Here is a 23,427-nt window from a genome sequence, read left to right on the forward strand (position 1 = left end):
CTCATGAGCTCTGAAGATTCCTTTAGCAACATCATCTGGACAAATCGTATCAAGGCCACAGGTTAAATGTGTGACACCCAGGCACCATTAGGTTTTGAGTCTCTATCACTGGAAAATAGCAGATGAAATCTGTATCAGATGATGACCATTTTACAGAGTACAAAATTGGTAGGAAACAGGAAAAGAAAAGCCTGCGTTTAAACTTCTTCATACATTCTAATTCCACTTGCTTATTTGTCCTCTCCTTCCTCAGTTATAAGGCAGACTGCAAGCCCATGAAAGAAGAGGTACAGTTGAATTTTGTCAGCTGTCTTTTCCTCTCTGCTCATCATGTATCAGTATCTGTTCTCAGATAGGAAAACATACTGAAAGAAATCTTTACTTCCTGTCAAGTCTGTGCTAATGGGCACAGGATTGTGTAGTTAAGCAGGAATATTACTTTAACTGCAACATACATGTATTAAGGAAACAGTTTTTGCTGGGAGTACCTGCTGCAGATAAGAGAACCTACAGTGGAAATCACTGTATTTCAGGAAGGAAAAAACGAATTCAGAAGGGAGAACTGGGCTAAGGGGCCTGCCCTTAGATGGCATTTGATTCCAAATACTAAAGCAAGGAGGTATGGCCAAGCCACATTTTTGGTTTATCACCTCTGAATGGCTTTTGCTTCTGAATGCTGACCAAATCTGACCACTCACTGCAAAACATGCAGTGTGCTCTGCTCCTTGAGAGCAGCCTTTTAACATCACTAACACATCAGCTGGATGCTGCAGTTCCCTCAACGCCCTTGATACCATCCCGTTGAGTTTACTACACACTATTCTAAAACGAGAAAGAAAAACACAGTCTAGTTTGGAATAAGAAGCTGACACATCCTCCAGATATGCAGGAGTCTGAGTCACAAGGCAAAATGCACAGAATTAAAAGGAGGGCCTGCAAAAAACAAAGCTTCTTTTGGTTTCTGGTATTCCACTGTGGAGGTCACACTGGTGAGAACTGTCCATAGAGAACATAATGTTATGATGAAATCTATCTGAAATTTCCTTTTTGCAGCACCACTTCTGGAACAGATGACATTATCCTCAGAGTAAGTACGGTCAGATAGATAAGAGACAAACTAGTGCATGACTTGGGAAGACTTCATGAAGGGCTTCATGGGAATCCACTCCCCTCTTATCAAAACTCAAAGAGAGGATGGTGCAAGTGTTACCTCTTTCTGATCTAAAGATAAGCTGGAGTAGGCAGGAGGATGTTCAAGTCGTAGCACCTGGGGAAATTGGTAAGAAGGCAAATACAGCACATGCTCAAACAGTCCCTGAAGAAACTGGCTTAGCATGGCAAAGAGCATCAAAAATTGACATGTTTCAGGCCTACATGAACTGAGATTGGAAGAGGTAGTAAGCCAGGGAACATTAAATTCTCACCAATGCACAAAAATGATGCCATATAATTGGTGAACACGGTGCAATGATTCACCTGATTCAAATGCAAAAAAAACCCTACAAAACCATGCTAGAAGGGCAGAAAGGGCAGGAGAGATAAAGGGGGACACTGCTGCATAAAGCCACGAGCATGGTACCTGTGTTACAGTTGTCAGTAATCCACAACTTTAGTATCCTAACAGAGCAATTCAAATGATGATTGAAATTGATGTAGGAAGGCCAAACGGGGGAAGTTTCTGTAAGAAACTATCTTAGGATGGTTGAGGATTCATAATTGTATGGTCAAGGAGAAGATAATTTTGGCTAAAAAAAAGCATCTTCTTTAATCAAGTGTAAGCAGCAGTTCATAATAAAAAGTACTATATAATAAATGAAGATAAGCAGTAATGACCCATATGAATTAGGAGTTACAAAGGGGAAAAAATATCAATCAGGCAAGCTAGAAACATCAGTGGGAAGACCTCAGTTGACAGGACCAATGTAACATGAAGAATTAAAAACTAAAAAGTATTAAGACTACAACAGTCCTAGCAGTTATAGAAACCCTTTGCCAGGTGATGATCTTAAGGACCTTAAGATCATCCAGTTCCAACGCCCTGCCATGGGCAGGGACATCTCACACCAGACCATGTCGCCCATGGCTCCGTCCAACCTGGCCTTGAACACTGCCAGGGATGGGGCAGCCACAGCCTCTCTGAGCACCCTGCGACAGCGCCTCAGCACCCTCACAGGGAAGAGCTTCTGCCTTAGATCTAACCTGAACTTGCCCTGTTTCAGTTTGAACCCATCACCCCTTGTCCTGTGGCTGCAGTCCCTGATGAAGAGTCCCTCTCTCCAGCATCCTTGTAGCCCCCTTCAGACACTGCAAGCTGCTCTGAGGTCTCCACGCAGCTTCTCTTCTCCAGGCTGAACAGCCCCAGTGTTCTCAGCCTGTCTCCGTATGGTAAAACTTTTAACAGTGATGCAAGAGAGACAGGACATTTTTAGAAGTATTCCTGTTCCATATTTGGACAGATGTTCTTATGTTACTTATGTCAACCCCTTTTCCAGTCCCTTGGGAACCAGCAGGATGTTATCCAACAGGTACCAGAAATAAACATTTTAAAATCAGCCACGCCATCTCCCTCACACCTAAGAAGTACAATTGAGCAGACCTGAGAATTAATCATGTTTATTTTAATAAATTAAGGCATTCCAGGGAAATTCCAGATGACTGGAAAAATGCTCATGTTGTGCCAATAATAACAAAGGGCAGCAGGATGACTCAGAGAGCTAACGGATAGTTAGTCTGATGTTACTTCCAGGTAATAAAGCTGTTATAAAAATTAATAAAGATTTAAAGTACAGGAATATAATATCAGTCAATCCAGTTTTGTGTCAGATCTTGTAAGAGAAAGTCATTGCATTGTTCGATGAGACAGGCATTAGGCTGATGGAAGGCATTGGATGTCTGCAATACATTTGACTTCATAGCAGTTGACTTCATAGTGTATGACATTCTCACTATGAAAATTAGCACAAGACAATATCTATGATATAAGATTTGTGAGATGAAGAAAATGATGAGGATGAAACCTGAAGACACTTGTGTAGATCAGTTTGAATCGCTCAAGAAACTAAGCCAATTATAATTAACCATGTCTTAATACAGCCAGATGCAAAGGGATTTGAACCAAAAGCTCCACCAGCAGCCAAGTCTCTTCCCTGCAAAATACATGGTGTGAAAGGAACCAAGAGTACAGGTGACAAACAGCTGACATTTGTAGCAAAAAAAAAACTCCGAACAACAGAAACCAAACCAAAAACCAACCTAATGTGACACCTGCATGGAGAGATACAAAAGCAAAGCAGCTTTATGCAGCTATCTGCAGCACTGGTGACCCTTCAGTAAAATACCATACAAGGTTCACATTTTAGAAAGAATAAAAAAACAAGCAACAAAATCAGCTGAAGAGGAAAACATCTTCCGGTGGCATGTCTGAAGGAAAGACCTAAAGGTCACTTTTTAACATTATTCACCAGCTTGACTGAATCTATCCCAGAAAATACCAGTTCCTACAAAGTTTTTTAGCATAAACTCTAAGTTCAGGTAGGAAACACAGCACTTTGAACAAACTGAATGCTTACTACTTCAGCTGACCATAAAACACCCTATGCAGAGGTAACTGGGTAATAATGACCTACGATATAGAGAGCAAATTAATTGACTTAATAGTTCTTTCTAGCTTTTCCCCCCCTGTGGATACCGTAAATGTATTTTACTCCTTCTTCTTCTGGAGTGAGCTGAGACCACACCACTAATTTTGGAATACTCTGTGTTGAGATCTGCCAGAAATAATGAAGAACTGTCAGATCCTCAAGCTTAGTGTCAGAATGGGAATTCCTTGGAAAGTAAAAGAGTTTTGTTTAAAGAACAAGTACGGGGGAGAGAGCAGTGAAAATCCTAAACCTGATCCAATTGACATTACTATGGGAATGGGAACAAAATCAAATGTGATTTGTCATTGATTTGCAGAGGCAAGGTCTGGAGCAAAGATTATAAAACGATGGAAATAGTTTTAATGTTCTAATTGGGAGGTTCTTAATTACACTCATAATTTCTTCAGAAGCAACTGCTTGGCTCTATGCCTGCTATAACAGTGACAGTCAGAGCTTCCGCTTTTCCAGAAATAACCATGTCCTAAGCTGCTGCTTCCTTGTTTGATGTATTTACAGACAGCAACAAGCCTATATAAAGCCTCTATAGAATTTGTTCACATACAGTAGTTTTCCTCTTGATATATTTTTAGACCAATTGCACTCAACAATACTTCCTCAAGCCACTGACCTTTGCTTTGGGACAGATGATCAAGAGAACTGCAAATACTGCCCTGTTGAAAGGATGACAGCCAACATTTTCCACAGGACTTGTGGAAAGGGTAAGGTACCACCAAGTACAAAGAGTTTAGCATGACTCCAAAGCGGTGGAGCACTCATGCTTACAAACTGCATCTGCCCTTTGAGTTGCGTCCAAAGCAAGATAGGTGCAGATATATCAGCATGCAAGAAGCAGAAGCAAACGCCTGATTTCTGGGGTTTGTAATAAATGGTGTCTGTCGCTTTGAAGCAAACAGCTTTAGGCTGCTTGGCAAATAATTTTATCAAAGGGAGAATTGTTAGGAGTTAGATGACTCACCAAGGAAAAGCTGTGCCTCTGTGCTCCTTTCCTGCTTTGGTACAAGGTACAAAAAAGCTGTAAACACATGGAGAGGTTATTTTCCTAAGGCTAGGTTGTTGTGTGCCTTCAAGCATATTATCTTAGACTCTCAGGAATGTCAAAGCTACCCTTCTCTGAGTTTTCCAGCATTGAGGATATAAACAGGCCCAACTTCTGGTTACTGGATTTAGCACGGAAAACTTTTCTATCAGATTGTGCCATTCCCTGCGGAGAAAGATACATGGCTAAGTGCAGCTGTGCCTTCAAGCTTTTTCATGGTCTAAAAAGCTTGGCTGCTAAAGCAGCACAGTGGACAGAAGTCACAAAAGACTGGAGATGCGAGGATTTTTTAGCATAGTTGAAGTACAAGCTACATCAGCCCCAATTCCAGAATTGGGCAGTGTTGCATGAATAGCTTTCCCCTCCCAGAGTGCAAAATACACTAAGAAAAATTCATAGAGGTTTGGAAATACAACTTTCAGCTACCTTGTATGCTGCAAAAGCTCTCCTATTCTGATTCTGTTTCATCCCAAGCAGCTAATGCCTGTCTTACTGTATAGAGCACTTGCGTAGGGAGACAAGCTGTTAGTATGTCCCCACTGGATGACGAGACTCATTATGTGCAAATTGTGCTTTAAAACACTGATTAGCCACATAATTAAAAATCAGAATATTGAGGAGAAAAGCACTTGGAACAGCTGCAGTTTGCAATGATTAGATCTGAGTTGAAATCCATTGTGCATTAGAAGATACGCACACACATCTCAGTGAGGAAAAACTGCAGCCATTTCATCAGACAACAAATGATACCCCAGGAGGTAACTAAAACCTTATGATGTTTAAAAACATGACTCTGTTAATCTTTATGCTTTCTAAGTGGGAATTGTTGAGATAATGTATTTACAACTCTTTGGTTTTCAATATAGTCTTACATTACTGAACCATCTTGTGTGATGATGTTTAGAAGATGTTCACAAAGTAAATACAGCTGTAAAAGGACATTCCCTGGATAGGAGACCCCTAAAGAACTAGAGATATTACTAGAGATGCCCCTTTCCCCTATGACTCAGTACTGGGCTAAATTCCTCCATATTGTTTGAAAAGCACCAAGCCCCATAGGAGATCACACATCTGCTAGCATTTTTTAAAGGATAAAGCATTATAGAGGACATAATAAATATCATTTTGGGCAAGTATTCTACCAGTCTCCATTTCCCTCTGAAGATTCAACTGAAGGTGCTGTTCTTCACTCACAGATACAGTGTTTCTAAATGCTGATCACTGGTAGAGATATCTCGTAACAGCTGAATAAAATCCCTTCTGAATAACTGCCTGGGCAGAATCAGAGTACCTGTGTTGTCTACAAAGAAAGCCACAGTGTATGTGTCAGTGCAAAATGGAATACAGTTATGTCTCCTTTATAGGAAGAGACATCCATAGAACCACAGAATGGCTTGGGTTGGAAAGGGCCTTAAAGCTCATCCAGTTCCAACCCCTGCCACGGGCAGGGACCCCTTCCACTGGAGCAGCTTGCTCCAAGCCCCTGTGTCCAACCTGGCCTTGAGTACTGCCAGGGATGGGGCAGCTACAGCTTCTCTGGGCACCCTGTGCCAGCGCCTCAGCACCCTCACAGGGAAGAGCTTTTGCCTAGGAGCTCATCTCAGTCTCCCCTCGGGCAGGTTCAAGCCATTCCCCTTGTTCTGTCCCTACAGGCCCTTGTCCCAAGCCCCTCTCCAGGTTTCCTGCAGCCCCTTTAGGCACTGGAGCTGCTCTAAGGTCTCCCTTAAGGAGCCTTCTCTTCTCCAGGCTGAACCAGCCCAGCTCTATTGCAAGTCCTGTGTCTAGAGACACATGCAAATAATCCAAAGGAGGCTAATGGAAAAGAATCAGGCACTGAGAATGAAGACAGACACAAACAAACTCTGAGATGGAGAGTGGTACACAACATGAAATGAGAAGGAAGATGACTGACACAAAGACAGGCAGGATAGGCACACAAACAGTGCAAGAAAAGGCATGGAAGCCTGGAAAGGGTGGAAGCATATGGCTATACCATGTGCAACTGAAGTCAGCGAGAGCTGACTTGAACTGGCAAAAAGTGAAGGATACACGTAAGGGTAAAAGAATGGTGATGCACAGGGTGTGTGTTGGTGCTGACTTCACAGGAATCTGAAGCTAAGTAGTCAAGGCTTATAGTCTGAATTTGATGGAAGACAAAAAGCTGGTACAGGAAACCTTTTTCAGGTGCTAAACTTGTATTAGGTGAAATTCACTTCATCCTAGCTGCAATGCATGCCTACTGCAAATGCCTCAAGCCACAGCATATTGTCTGTCAGGATCCTGCAGAGCCCTGCCATCCATATGGTCTGGATAATTTTAAGAGGGCCTTATCCAGCAAATCTCCAGCAACTCAGGAACAAATGTCTTGAAGTTTCAGCAGGAAAAATGCTCCTTTGTGACCTTTGCAAAGAAATAGAGCAGTTTTACCATGCTTATTCACAAAGACTAGCTCCCATCACATGCAGCCCACTGGAACCCAGTGACATGGCTTGGGTGAGTCAGGAATCAAGCCTACAGAGACTAATGGATAAGCTGTTCCTATCTTGTAATCTACAATGATTTGCTGGCCTCCAGACTCAGTTTTGATGTTCTCTCCTGACTCATGCTACTTTTCAGCCCTGGATCCTAATGAATCTCACTCAATCCACCCCTCTGTGCTGCTGATCACCGCTGTGTCTTCCTTATCTCTATTGTCACGGTGCCATGCTTTAAGACAAGTGAAGAATGTGGACTTTTGTGGCAGCACTGAGTGAACACCACTTTTAAGGAGCATGTCCCAAATCTCATTAAAAGAGATAAAGCCATCTGGGCCCTAAGACACTTGATTTAAAAAAAACCCCAAGAAACCACAAAACTATTTTAAAACCAATTTACTTAGAAAACCAGAAAGGAAAACAAGTTTGCTGCCAACGAACGTTGTAGCCCTTGTCATCTATTACCACATGAACAAAGCACTCACTGACTGGCTGCAATACCGTTGCCAGTGATTATGACAACATACAGTATAATCATATTATGTTTACAATATAATACATGTGAGTATTCGATAGAGCCTGGCAGGACTTTAGTCACTGCCTCTTTTATGCTTTAAAAAAATCAATTTTTCAAACTGAGTTTGCTGTATAACATGGTCCCTAATTACATCCTTTACTGTATAGAGAACAAGAAAGGATACTGCAAGTGATTTCAGGCAAAGCTCTTAACATTTAGTGAGATAAACTATTTTTATTCATGCACATTGCACCACTACCAGCCGACACCATGTATTTATTCCATAAATACAGCCCGCCTCGTTCCCATTGACATTAATGGCAAGGTTTCCAAAAGTTTCCACTTCAGCTGAAACTCAAGTCTAAAACGCTCAAGGCCTGCTTTGGAAGGGGTTCTTGCTTCACCATTATCTACAATTGTAAATAACCAGAAAGGTAAAAAGGACAATTAAAACATGGGCTTCATTTGTGAATTACATCAGGTAACACGCTTACCAAATGACTCAATTTATACTTGCCAAATCGTGTGCAAAATACAAGCAGGAGGTTGCCTTGGAAAAATATGAACTAAAGACATATGCTCACAGTCAACTAGCGACTAAGAGACCCCACTGTCAGCCCAGAGTCAGTAAGTCAGCCAGTTACCTGGGTGAGCTACCTACTTTGCAGATCAATCAGGACAGTAAATAGAATGTGAACTAAAATGTAACAGAGCGTACTAGGGTAAGCGCGCCGTGCCAAAGCAACAGCACGCAACTATGGCTGCAGCGATTCTCAGGCAGGCCTGAGTTCAGAAATAACACAGAGCTCTTCACCTGAGTTCATGGACCTCACTAGATTTGAGGTATCATTACAGATTCTCACAATGCCTCTACACTGCGTTCACTGAGCAGCCAGCTTCAGAGAATTCTTATTTCAGGATCAGCTAAGAATGCATGATCTCAGTTTAGGTTTCATGGACTCAACCAGGTTGGAAAAGCCCTTTAAGCTCACCCAGTCCAACCGTTCCCCAGCACTGCCAAGGCCACCACTGCCCCATGGCACTGAGGCCTCGTCTCCACGGTGTGTGAGCACTTGCAGGGCCGGTGCCTGCAGCCCTGCCCTGGGCAGCCTGTTCCAATGCCTGAGCACCCTCTGGGGCAGGAATTGTTCCTCAGCTCCATCTAAACCTGCCCTGGGGCAGCTTGAGGCCGGTTCCTCTTGTCCCATCCCTCGTTCCTTGGGAGCAGAGCCCAGCCCCTCCTGGCTCCATCCTCCTGTCAGGCACTTGTAGGGAGCCATCAGGTCCCCCCGAGCCTTCTCTTCTCCATCTGAACCCCCCAGGTCCCTCAGCCGTTCCCCATCACACTTGGGCTCCAGGCCCTGCACCAGCTCCGCTGCCTTCTCTGGCCCTGCTCCAGCCCCTCAATGTCCCTCTTGTAGTGAGGGGCCCAGAGCTGAGCACAGGATTCAAGGTGCGGCCTCAGCAGTGCCCAGTGCAGGGGCACAGTCCCTGCCCTGGCCCTGCTGCCACACTGGTGTTGATACAGGCCAGGATGCTGGTGGCTTCTTGTCTACCCGGGCACAAGCTGCTCATGTTCAGCTCCATCAACCAGTGCCCCCAGGTCCTTTTCCACCAAGCAACTTTCCAGCCACTCTTCCCCAAGCCTGGAGTGTTGCAGGGAGTTGTTGTGTTTAAAAGGTTACTTTTAAAAGGGCTGTTATCCACAGCTTTCTTTTCTCCAGACTATCCTGGTCCCTTGCCATCATGGCTTAAGTGTATTTCTATGATAAAATGCTACTTAATGTAATAACTGAATTACTAAAGAAATAAAAGTGACATTGATAAATTGATGTAATGGGTAAAAAAACCTTGTTTGATAGGTGGTTTCAGAAGGTATCGGCTAAAGAGTTGTCCTCAGCCTGGAGGCTTGTAACAAGTGGAGTAATGCACAGCTCTGTACTGGGACCTGACCTGGGGGAGCCAATGAAGTATGTTCTCATCCAGCTTCCATATGACACCAGACTGGGCAGACCAGTCAAATATGGAGCAGGGTCACTAGTCAGACAGACCTAGGCAGGCTAGAGGGTTGGGCTGATATGAAATTATGAAATTCAACATGGACACATGCAAGTCACTTGGGAAGGAAAAACCCCGTGCATCAGTACAGACTGGAGACCGACTGGCTGGACAGCCAGGGACATTGGCAGCAATAACATGAGCCAGCATTGTCCATTGCCAGCACTGGCAGCAAAGAAGGGCAAAAGCATCCTGGGCTGTACCACCAGCCAGTAGAACATGAGCAGTGACACTTTTGACTGAATGGAGAATACTGCATCACAAGTACTGCAACAAGTTTGGGGCCTCCCAGTGTGAGAAAGATGTTGATAAATCACAGGGAGTTCACTGAAGGGCCACAGAGATGGTCAGGGGGCCAGAGCAGAGGCTGAGTGAGGAGGTGCCAAGGGAAGTAGGCTTGTCCAGCCTGAAGAAGAGGTCGTTTTGGGAGGACCTAACAGCAGCTTTTCAGTACCTCTGAGGTTACGAAGAAGATGAAACCATACACTTCTCAGCACTGCATGGCACAAGGATGAGGCATAAAAGGACAAGAAACAAGAAAGGCTCCAACTTGACATAAGGATAAACTTTTTCACCAGCCCAGCCTTGGAGCAGGTTGTCCAAAGAGGTCCTTGGCAGTATTGAAGACCCGACTGAATATAGCTCTCAGCGCATGCTCTGAGTGGGGATACCGCAACTCGAACTTCAGTTAGTGACAAACACTGGCTTGTTCTGCTATTGAAAGGTGCTCAAAACCACATGCCACCACTGGCATCTCCAAAGCACAGCCCTGCATGGGAGGCCAGAGTCAGAGCAAGTAACAGTCACAGAGATGCCTAGTTATATGTGATGGTCAGCTTGGAAATTTTAGTGCTGGCACAATGGTCTGAGTGGAGCTGCTTTGCAAACATAAGGAGACTATTTGGAACCTCTTAGAGACTTCCCTAATCCCTGTTGGGGGCTCAACTTTCACACTTCAGTAGGATTTACACAATCCAAGATACGTGTATAAACTTCACAGGAAACTTTGGAATATATGTCCTTGTATTTCTATAGCACTAAAGAGAAAACAACTGAAAGTATTAGGCTGGAGAGACACCATTAGGGTAATTCCTCAAGTGTGTCTTGGGACACACTTAACACTTTGCCTTGTGACCTTGGCACAGCAACTGGGTCTGTGATAAGACAGACTGTATTCCACACCAAAGGAGAGTGGGTAACTGCAATAACAGACACAGAATGATATTAGATAAAATCAAGTGCATGGTCATACACATAAGAATAAGGCTTCCTGTGACAAGTTGGAAATCACAAATGAGAAAGAAGAGAGTGTATTGATGCATGAGAGGATGACTGTGAACAACCCCTGTGATGTGGCAGAGTTACACTAAGATATTCTGGGTAAGATGTCAGAGAAGATAGAGAAGTATCAATGTCAGGATACAATGAGCTAAGACCTGTAAGATCTTATCACTCATAGTCAAGAAAACTTAAATCAAAACAGAGCAATTACAGAAAAGTCTGACTTAAGCTCCCAGGTGACACAGCAATGAAAGTAAGATAAATGGTAAAGATGCAGCTAAAATGTCTGTTGTGAAAGAAAAGCCCGACCAAACGATTAACAAGCTGACAAAATTCATTACTTTGAATATTTCCTTTACAATATCCTTCATGTGTGAATAATGGATATGGGTATCTATCGATAGCAACAACTTGGAAATGTATTTCAGCATGGATCCTCACAAATACAGAGAAACTTCTGATATTCTCTAAGAGTTACAGGAAATTCTAACAGAAATATCAGTTACCAAGTAGGAACAGAAATGAGAATGTTTGATTTCCTCATGAAAAGAAAGTCTGCGCATTATGAATTCGTATGGCTGGAATCAGGAATCTCACTGCCATTCTTTAGGCAAAATCAGTGAAGAAAAACCCCAAAACAACCAAAAAGTGGACAATTTCCCCCACCAACATCACTGACTTTGTTCGCAAGGCTGGCAGGAACTGTACAGTATTCTTAAAGTCAGACATAATGTTCCACATTCCATGACACTTTGCCTGTTCCTAATGGCTCTCCTGGTGGGTAGAAACCTGCCCAAAGCCACAGAAGTAAATCCACTAGGATAAGAACACAGCAATGTCCATGTCTCACATGTATGTTGACCATTAGACCATGGTACTCTTCTAGGAAGGGATCCTGGCAAATTCCAAGCTTTATGGGAAACAGGTTCTATTTAAACATTTAAAACCTTTAAAGCACTTACTGGAATTAAAGAGAAAAAAAAAGGGAAGCGGAAATAGAAAAGATGAGAAATCCAAGTTAATCCAAGAAACACGATAGCGATTGATCCCAGTGCAGTCTGGAAGGAAAATGCAATCAATACAGAGGGGAAGAAATCAAATAAAAATGATAGTGCTTCAGTGACTGAAGCAAAGATCCCCAAATTGCAGCTGGGGGTGATGAACTTGTTCTCATCCCTATTATACAATGGAAACTAAGAAGCTAAACATTAAGAAATGTCATCTAATGACAATAGACATCTTTCTTACAACTGTGTAAAAGTGGTAAAATACGAGCCTGAAATTGCTCTTAGAATTGCTGCTCAGTGCTTTCAAAGTGGCTTACTCACCAAATATACTGCTTACTCACTGCAAGGGAGCGCTTTGGCGCACCTGGACTCCTGGCAAATGATGTTAGCATTAAAATTCTCCCAGCTTTTAATGTCTTTTCTAGATCTGGGTTTGATATTTTGACATTTTGATGAGAAACTGGTATTTTTGGTGACAATTCCAATTTGTTCCAGGTTTCAGGAATCAACGTTGTTAAAAGTCAAGTTCATATTTTACAGTATCTTATTCCATGTGTAGCTACAGTAACTCACAGCACAATAGTACTTAGATAGAAGCAAGACTGCAAAATCTAGCTCAAAGGTTTTAGCAAGCAGTTTCTCAGCAGAAAATCTTGCCTTTTTGTTTTTGCCCTCTAATTCTCAGATTGTTCAGTCTCTTACAGGATTACCTCTGAGAGAAATACCTGAATACATACCCTCCTCTGTGTCATAGACTTACTTTCGGGAATTAGTATTACTGGTATAATTAAAACCAACCAACCAACGAAAAAAACCCAAACCCAAACCTAAAACCAAGCAACCAAACAAAACCCCCCAGACAACTCATCTGGTTGTATCAGAAACCTATCTGGCCCTTTTGTGGTACAGGAGGAGAAGAATAATGGTCCAGTTTCTTTCCCTCTTTCCTCAGGTGGGTCAACATCACACAGGTAGGGAGCTGACCCCCTGCCTTTCACAGGCAAATGAGTCCCTCCTCAGATTAAGAACACAGACATTAATGTACCTCTGATCCTTAAACCCCAAGGTCAAATCTGCCTTTCACAGGCAAATGAGTCCCTCCCCAGATTAAGAACACAGACACTAATGTACCTCTGATCCTTAAACCCCAAGGTCAAATCAAACTCTCTTTTCTCTTTCAGATAGTATTAACTCTGAGAATACAAGACTCTTTTCTTTCCCCCCTTATGTTTCATCAAGTTATAATTCTAATTTATTTTTAATGTAAGGTTTTCTTTAGTTCAGATTTCTCAACTTTCATTTTTAAAATAAAGTTTTCTCCACATTTTCACTCAGAATTTAAATTCTTCTTTCTTCCCGAGGTTTAGGTTACATTCTAAAATTAATGCTGTTTCTTTAAAGCTGACACAGTAAGAACAAGCAGGCTGTCTTAGATTGCAGGCCATTTCATTTCTCATAAGCGTGCTATCATTAGCTACCTTTAGCAGAATGAATGCTATTGATTGGTTCAAATCAAACTTGTGACCTGGTGGCAGTATTAGATGTTTGTTACAAAGCCTCATCTCCTCATTAATCTTTCATTAGACAGCATGATCCGAGAAGCCAGCAGCAGTCACACCACGCTTACTCTCTCGAGTGATGCCACCACAGAGGGCTCCCTTATTGGATCACAGCAATTACTGGCCTTACAACGCAGATTCTGAAAGCCTTATCAAATTTCCTCCTAGATATGGCAAGCTTACAAGTAATCATGTGCTGTTTCTTGGGTGAGGACATCACAGAATTACACCAAAATGCAGTAAGCTTAAGTCATTTGCAACTGAACATGTGACTCTTGCTTCAGAGATGATACATCTTCTTTTAAGCATGAAGTATTTTACAGAAAGCTGAAATATAGAAAAATTAAGGTGTATTGAAATGTTCCAGTTAAAGAATAGAAAAGTGCCAAATCAGATTTCTTTATGGGAGAAACAAAGCAGAATCTTTGCTATCTGGATTGCTGGCATCTCAGTGCTGTGATTTAAAGGAACTGGGTAAGAACTGCAAGTAAAGAGCAGACAGTAAGGAGAAGAAGCATCTGTTCCCAAGTACCTAATCTCTGCTGGAACAGAGCCCAAGAAAGGGACATAGGTTCTTATTTTCAGCTCAGTGGCACATCATAAAAAGGCTCAGGATTGGGGGGGGGGGGGAGGCGGGGGGCGGGAATTGGGATGTGCAGCTCTCACAGTATATGGTTATTTGCACACAAACACAAAAAATTTAATATTTTAGTGACTCTGAGTGAAGAAGAGCCTTAATACAGTGCATCTGACCTATACTTCCAGGGATCCTCAGGCTTACAAGTATAAAGGTTGTATCACTGAGCTATTTTCTGCAGCCATATAATGGTAGCGTTAAAATCTGAAGACAAGACACCCCATTAACCTCTGCAAACCATTAAAATACAAAGGCCTAGCAAAGGACAAAACAACTCCCGTTAGAAGAGAACTTAAAAGTGCACACTGCAGGAATGTTCTTACTTACGCAGCTTAAAAATAATTCTGGCTAAATTACGAGATCAGGGATATGGAAAAGTGACATGCACAGTGCACACTGATGTAACGTAACCACCTCACTATTACCTCAGGCAAGGTGGTGAACACCTTCCAGTCCCACAGATGTTACAGAATCATCATCCATGGCCACAGCCATGGCAAATCCAATAGAGCTGCCCACTATCAATATGACTGAAAGCCCAGGCAGCCACCCAGAGCATCAAAATGAAGACCGACTGACCTCCCCACCTGAAAAAAGACCCACATAAAGACACTTCCAGGACAGGTAGATTTAGATAAAATACAGGACAGGTAGATACAGCTCATGCTGCAAGTTGTGGGCTCATCTCATTAAAGGCAGTACAAAACATCACTGTGACACTTACTACACAAACTCCAGTAGTTCAGAGTTTGGAATTTGCTCATAAAAACATAATTTGAGCTTTAGAAAACTGAAGTGCCTCATTTTTTACCATGTTGTTGGTTTGGGCACTTAGCTAAGTACTTATCTCCTCTCATGTTTAACAGAAAACTTCTATCATTGTTCTATCAAGTCCTTCCACCAAAGCATGCAGATTTAGAGAAGCAAAATGATACTACTCTAATTCATATGATATGCTCCATCATATCTTACATTATAAAAATCAGTCCCTAGTTCCTTTCACCTGGGTTGCAATAAGAGCAAAAAGACAGACAAAATGAGCTGACCCCAATTTCTGTGAGAGGTAAATTTGCTGAACAAATCTGGACCCACTATTTGTTAACAAAATAAGGCTTCAAGTTTCACACTAACCTCAAAATACTTCGTCATGACATGGACCCTCAATGAGGAACATGGACTTTGGAAAGAATCACACTGTAGCGGGTTGTCTTAGCTCACATCACTGATCTCTGGCGCTACCAGACAAGTTTTGGGTCAGATACCAGGATTCTGAAAAATGCCTCTGCTGAAAATCTTTTCAAATAGGAACACGCCATTCTGATGCAGAAGCTGAGACTGATAAGAGAGGAAGAAAATGTATGAGTGCTGTCAAGGGAAAATGAAATAGAACAAGGTATGATTCTGAATCTTCAGTTGCACAGAACATTCACTCATACATGACTCAAATGTAAGTATTTCTAACAGAAAGCCTCTATCATAACTTTCCACTGCATATACATTAGAGAATTAGATTAGCAACAACAGGTGAATACAACAAATGCACCTGAAATTCTATCACAACACTTGTCAAGCTAATATACCTTAGGCAAGATTGCAAGCCAATAGATAGAATTGGTGGATGGCAGTCCTACAGCTTGACAAAATGCAGTAATAATAATGTTAATCAGCCTAACAACCTAATTAATATTCAAATACATGCATATGGAGAGATTTACCAGTGCAACTATCTTTGAAGTTACCCAGAGATTACTTCAGCCACAACTGAAAGTTTATGGGGCAAAACGTAACAGCTGCATTCCACAATTGGTTTGGTTGTGGAATATGCTCCTACTGAAACTGCAGCAGTAATTTAAGCAGCTATCTAATTGTAACTGAAGGATAGAGGTTAACAACCTTGGAAAGGATCTTTACTGACCACAAATGGTTTCTTTCCAAAAGACACCTCTGTATCACAGCATTCCACTACACCTTCCTCAAAGTGTGAATCCCAAACCCTGAATTTTGAATACCATTTCCTAGACACAGTTACAGTCAGTGGATGTTTCTAATCCAAGTTTTTACTGAAGCTAATGGACCCTGGCTCACAAGATGTGATAAAAATCAAAGCACAGTGAGAATAACTGTGAGCTTTATGAGTTAATCTTATGTACCCATTTGAAGTGTGAGGCTGATACACAGCTATTTGTTCTCAACTCCTGGAAATACAGACATTAAGGGATAATTGTATTGTTAACTTACTATAAGTTTTCCATTAAAAGTCTGTATATTGCTACCAGACTGTGAAATGTTGAAACAGGAAGGAATTGTATAATGCTGTGACTTTTAAACTCCATATAACTAATAAGCCACCCTTAAGGAATAACAGATGTGTGAAAGACAAACTGGTGACATCTAGAAGGACCAAGAAAGGCATAACTTAATCTTCCAACTTACCAAGCCTCAGAATTCCTTGCTCAAATTGCTGGAGATGGACAATGAACTGTAGATGTCATCACGACCATGGCCATACAAGCCTATTATAAATGAAGCCAGAGGCAGCTTACATTTTTCAACAATGCTATTCATTTCACCCAAGCAGTCAGAAGTGGATCAATTCCAATGGTAAATAATAATGTGATACATGAAACATGCCTGATGTAACCAATGAGTAAACCAGTCCACATAAAGCCATTTGTGTTAGGAAAACAAAAAAGGACTGGAATAGCAGAAAGCTGCTTCATAAGGTATAAAGCTCCCCAATTCTGCAAGCAGTGAGATGTTTTTCTAAGTGCTTTCCCCATCCAAACAGAGCTTGTCTAACGGCAATAGTTCTTTCCACAGTACAGTGGCAAAACAAAACCCTGCATATAGAATCATAGAATAGTTAGGGTTGGAAAGGACCTCAAGATCATCTAGTTCCAATCACCCTGCCATGGACAGGGACACCTCACACTAAACCATCCCACACAAGGCTTCATCCAACCTGGCCTTGAACACCGCCAGGGATGGAGCACTCACAACCTCCCTGGGCAACCCATTCCAGTGCCTCACCACCCTAACAGGAAAGAATTTCCTCCTTAGATCCAATCTAAACTTCCCCTGTTTAAGTTTTAACCCATTACCCCTGGTCCTGTCACTACAGTCCCTGACAAAGAGTCCATGTAGACGAAGCTCTCAGTGCCATGGGTTAGGGGTGGACTTGGTTGGGGAACGGTTGAACTTGATGAGCTTAAAGGTCTTTTCCAAACTGAGTGATTTCTTTGATTCTATATTGAGCAATGGGTAAACTGTCTCCAAGTGTCTTACTGCAACATGTTACAAGACTTCACGTGTGGAATAGTTTTCAGTCTGGGCCATGCGAAGCAGTGAATGTTGATCTTCAGATCTGGAAGCTTCCCGCACAAGGAGGCCTTGAAAACGAAGAAACAGCAACTGCATTTTAGTAAACGAAATAACTATCTCCATGCTTCACTCAGGCCCTTCCTTGCTTGGCTAGAAAACAGAGATAAAATGGAGCAGCTCATCTGCTTCTCAACAAGATGATGAGAATTCTTTTCATGATAAGAAAGCATTTCGCATTTGAAAAATCATTTTCTGACAACAACAAAACCCCTACCAGAATCCTCATTTCATCAACCTTACTTCCACCCACTTCACCAACTACAACTCCCCTCACTTTCCATTATTCCTTCCCCCTAAGGAAGCCCCTACTTTTCTGTCTGAGGACTTCTAAATTCCTTTTCTTGACCACCTAGAAATGTACCATGGGGCTAAGATACATGAAGTAAAATCAAATAAACTTAAGAGAAACTAACTCCTTCATATATAATTACAATCAGCTGGAAATTTCAAAATGATAATGAGACATTCCTTGAAGTTTTGGAATAAACAGTACAGCTTCATTAAAAATTAAGGCACTGTAGTCAGAGAAATGTTAATGCCTTGAGTGTTAGACTTGACTTTGCTAAGCCAGTATCATAGAATCATAGAAAGATTTGGGTTGGAAACAACCTTAAAATCATCCAGTTCAAACCCCCTGCCATGGGCAGGGACACCTCACACCAGACCATGTCACCCAAGGCTCTGTCCAGCCTGGCCTTGAGCACTGCCAGGGATGGGGCAGCCACAGCTTCTCTGGGCACCCTGAGCCAGTGCCTCAGCACCCTCACAGGGAAGAGCTTCTGCCTTAGAACTAACCTGAACTTGCCCTGTTTCAGCTCGAATCCATCACCCCTTGTCCTGTTGCTGCAGTCCCTGATGAAGAGTCCCTTCTCCAGGATCCTTGTAGCCCCCTTCAGACACTGGAAGCTGCTCTGAGGTCTCCAAGCACCTTCTCTTCTCCAGGCTGAACAGCCCCAATGTTCTCAGCCTGTCTCCATATTGGAGGTGCTGCAGCCCCTGATCATCCTCATGGCCTCCTCTGGACTTGCTCCAAGAGCTCCATGTCCTTCTTATATTGGGGACACCAGAACTGCATCCAGTGTTGCAAGTGGGGTATCACGAGAGCAGAGCAGAGGGGCAGGATCACCTCCTTTGACCTACTGCTCACACTGCTTTTGATGCAGCCCAGTATATGGGAAACCAAAAAGTGTGACAAAAAACACCGGATATGTACTTTGAGAAAGATCTGAATCTACGCTTATATATGGACAACAGACCCTTACACGAAGGCGACTGCAATTTGTGTCTTATTTCATGAAGTGAATTTAATCTCACAGCTGTAATACAAAACTCCAACGAATATTCTAATAAAATTCCTGTATTTGATTCTATGCAGAACTTCTATTTACAGACTTTGATCCTGCCTTCTTCAGGCACTTCTGAGAACAACCCTGGGCTTCAGCTTCTTTCAGAAGAATCCAAACTGTCAAAGGCTCAAACCAGAAATTAAACAGGGAGAAAAAACTAACTTGTCTGAGAAGAGAAAGTTCTCCTCCGATTAACACAGGAATTGGGTTCCTAGCATTATCCAGCCTCATCACTGGCTTTTTTAATCTTCTATACATGATGCAATACTTAGTGTTGTAAAGGATTAAATCCTTAAAGCCTGATGTAGCAGAGCATTTAAGCAAGTAAGCCCAATGAAGTAAGCAACTAAACATGAAATGTGACTTCCACGAAGAAAATCACACTGTGAGAAGTTTAGCACAGGTTTTTACAGCTAACTTTCAAATATATAGGATTATAGGAAGAGAAGGAGAAACCCAAATAAGGCAAAAACATTGCAAAATTAAAGAAAAAAAAAGGTTAAATTTAGGTAAAGTAGGTTATAAAAACCTATTTCGTACATTCACCTATGAAAAACATAAAACATTTCTGTAAAGAGCAGTAGCAACTTTAAATGCTATTAACAGAGCAAGGCTTAGTTTGAAACAGTAACCACAGTGAATCTTATATGCTAAAGTACTGTGCTGAAGCCAGAGGGACTAGGGAAAATGGGACCGGATCAGTTCATAGATGCATAATTTTTCCATAGACAACTTAATGTTGAACCGAGGAAATAACTCACCAGTACTAAAGTATGATATAACAGATGTTTGTACTGTAGACATCAACGTTCATCTGGAATCTGTTTGGTTTAGAACACATGGTATAAGGATGATGGGTAGTGAGAGGAAACACTGTGAACAAGTTTACAAAATCTAGCATGTACCTCATTCCAAACCCAGACTTTCTACTTCACGGAACAAAGTGAACTTCACCAAGTTCAATGCCAAAAAACAACCAAAAGCATTCACAACCCTGCCTCTGAATAATCACATTTTTGCTGTCTTCCCACAAAACCATGCAATTTCATTAACTCTGCACGATTTCGACATCAGAAAGATGTACTCTGCGTGTCTGTATACATTAGTACACATTTTCTACACATCCACATCAGTAATAGCAGCAACATCTTCTAGAAAGATTTGCTAGTACGGATGAGCCTTGTTCACATACAGAGCACACCACAAAACATAAAGCTAGAGGCTTTTTTTGGGGGGGGGGGGGGTTGGATTTTACTAAGAGCTTCTAGCAAAGCATAACTCCCTCCTGTGCTTTCATTTCAGAAAACACAAAACACGTTCTCATTTAAGTCTGTGGTATACTCTATCTTGCATGGAATTGCTCTGTAAGCAAAGTTCACTTAGGTAAAGATTATTTAGTAATCAAGCATTTGGTAAGACATTAAAGCAAATCCAATACCTTCTATTGTACTTTTATATATACTTCTAAAGTGTACTTTCCAAGGACTGCAGAATGCATATTCTTCAGAGATTAAGAATTACCTACCCCAGTGAGTCACACAAAATGCCAATACTTGGCTTCTTTCCAAAGAGCCTTACTAAAGAAAATGGAAGATTATAGTAAATGACTGTTGGCTTTGCAATGTGTACAATGCTGCAATCCTAATAACCCATCAGTTGTGAAAAGGTGACAACATGGGGCAACATCCACTACAAGAAAATCTAAGTACTTTATCTGTGTCAGGTAGGTTTTAATAACTTCACCTGTTTTCTTCTTCTGCATGCTAGAACCCTTGATTAGAAAGCCAGAGAGCAAATACTAACCTGGAGAAAGCAACCTCATTTACAACCAATAAGAAAAACAAAAATGTAAAATCCACTGCAATAGCAATAACTTATGAGATAAATGGTACTTTTATATGTAAAATAAATTACCTGTTACCAAACTGTATGATGGGTGCTCATCTAGAACACCAGTTTGGTAAGGAATGTACAGGAATACAGTGGTTTTTTTACCAAGGTATGCCAGCACATATGTACATTGAAATTTGTACCCAGCCTATCTTAAATACACATAATGTATCTGCCATACAGAACAGACTGCTTGACCCTATTCTAACCACAGCACTCCCATGGATATCCCTCTGTCATATGGAGAGTCACATAATAATCCAATGTATATTAAAACCATGCCAGACACATTTTATGCATTAAAAAATCCAGTAAATTGTTATGCAAAATATAGTGAGTTTGACAATTCTTTGTGGAAAACTTGGCAGAAAAGATTACAGATTAGTACAGGCACATGTGATGTGTTACTGGATGATTACCCTGAACAGTTCTGTACATATTTTGAAATGTACTTGATCAGGGGCTGCAGCACCTCCCGTATGGAGACAGGCTGAGAACACTGGGGCTGCTCAGCCTGGAGAAAAGAAGCTGCGTGGAGACCTCAGAGCAGCTTCCAGTGTCTGAAAGGGGCTACAAGGATGCTGGAGAGGGACTCTTCATCAGGGACTGCAGCAACAGGACAAGGGGTGATGGGTTCAAACTGAAACAGGGCAAGTTCAGGTTAGATCTAAGGCAGAAGCTCTTCCCTGTGAGGGTGCTGAGGCGCTGGCACAGGGTGCCCAGAGAAGCTGTGGCTGCCCCACCCCTGGCAGTGTTCAAGGCCAGCCTGGACACAGGGGCTTGGAGCAACTTGCTCTAGTATGAGGTGTCCCTGTCCATGGCAAAAGGTTGGAACTGGATGATCTTAAGGTCCCTTCCAACCCAACCCAGTCTGTGATTCTATGATTCTATGATTAATTAATTAACTATACTTTATAATTATGAATAACATATGGAACTGCATTAGGAAAAGTACTTAAAATTCTGAACTGATAACATCAAACTGAATAGATTTGCCTGATTTAATGGGAAAAATTCACATTACCCAGTAAAACAGATGGCCATTCCAACCAAAAATGGAAATGCAGAACTGTATCTAGGCTTTCCATGACCATTCCTGATGACCTAGAAGGAAGAGTTATCTATGCAGGATTAATACTTCAGCACAATGTCTGCTCAGCATTCAGAGCTGTGAAAGAACAGGGACTCCACATCCATTGCAGGGAACAAACAAGAATCCAGAAACCCTATTTTTCCGGGGTACAGTTATATTCTCCTTATGCCAACAGGACCTGTCAGTGAATGCAGCCAAAAGGTAAACCAAGATTCATGAAGGTGGAAGTGGATACAGATGTGCAGGTATTAAGGCAAGAGAAAGACCAGTTTCACATGGGGAAACTAATCCCACAAGCTCCCAGAAGAGCATTCTTGTAAAGCAGAGCCACTGTCCGCATTAAACAATTGTTTTGGTGGTTGTTCATATTGGTCTTCCACTGGCTATTCAGTAAACACATTGTACCTCAGCCAAGTGATTTTTTGAGGCTGTAGTATTTAACATAAAACCTTTTTTGAGCCACTGACTAGAAAATTTCAGGTCATAGAATCATAGAATAGTTAGGGTTGGAAAGGACCTTAAGATCATCAAGTTCAACACCCCTGCCATGGGCAGGGACACCTCACACTAAACCATGTCACCCAAGGCTTCATCCAACCTGGCCTTGAACACTGCCAGGGATGGACCATTCACAACTTCCTTGGGCAACCCATTCCAGTGCCTCACCACCCTTACAGTAAAGAATTTCCTCCTTATATCCAATCTAAACTTCCCCTGTTTAAGTTTTAACCCATTACCCCTTGTCCTATCACTACGGTCCCTAACGAAGAGTCCCTCCTCAGCATCCTTTTAGGCCCCCTTCAGGTACTGGAAGGCTGCTCTGAGGTCTCCACGCAGCCTTCTCTTCTCCAGGCTGAACAGCTCCAACTTTATCAGCCTGTCTTCATACAGGAGGTGCTCCAGCCCCCTGATCATCCTTGTGGCCTCCTCTGGACTTGTTCCAACAGTTCCATGTCCTTGTTCCATGTCATGGAGTATTCTAGCCTTTTTTTGCTACTAGAAATAGAAACATTCTAATTCTTACCTGTTGAGAATGAGTAGATTTATGGATTTAACTAAATGCATTATGAATATCAATCAAACACTAAAGATTAATTCAATATGGTCCATTTCAGTTTGATATTCTATACTGCTTGCAATGTCACTTCTCTACCACAAAACATCTACAGAGCCATCCATAGTTGATTTACACATGACTAAATCTGGATATGTGTAACACTAATTCTCTCCTACAATATTTGCTTGTAGAAAGGCCAGAATTACCCAAGATGTACATATGATAAGGTCCTGCTTAAAGTTACTTTAAAACCTCTTGGGTACATCATTGCTTAGAATTTCCAAAGTGTGAGTTGCAACCAACAAACTATTTTTTTCATGTAAGAGGTGTTCACACTGGCTTTTTCCCATAAGAACTTCTGTGCTCCTTTAGTCTGAGTGGCTTTTATCTCACACCAACAGAAACAATAAAATCAAAGAGAAAGAGAAG

General features: G+C 41.8%; 1 long non-coding RNA gene across 3 annotated transcripts in view; it reads right to left on the reverse strand.

Moving 5' to 3' along the window:
- LOC136014579 (uncharacterized) overlaps window positions 1-23,427 on the reverse strand; it is a 63,917-nt gene that overhangs the window by 25,509 nt on the left and 14,981 nt on the right. The window contains exons 3-5 of one of the 3 annotated variants that reach the window (XR_010612779.1): window positions 17,517-17,620; window positions 16,665-16,744; window positions 15,363-15,566 (exon numbers count right to left, since the gene is read on the reverse strand). The exons of 1 other annotated variant lie outside the window; for it this stretch is intronic. This is a non-coding gene — a long non-coding RNA (uncharacterized LOC136014579). The remainder of the gene's footprint in view (window positions 1-15,362; window positions 15,567-16,664; window positions 16,745-17,516; window positions 17,621-23,427) is intronic. One more of the 3 variants, XR_010612778.1, reaches the window with a different exon arrangement.

This window comes from Lathamus discolor, chromosome 5, assembly GCF_037157495.1.
Source record: "Lathamus discolor isolate bLatDis1 chromosome 5, bLatDis1.hap1, whole genome shotgun sequence".
In the NCBI taxonomy this organism is placed as follows: Eukaryota; Metazoa; Chordata; class Aves; order Psittaciformes; family Psittacidae; genus Lathamus; species Lathamus discolor.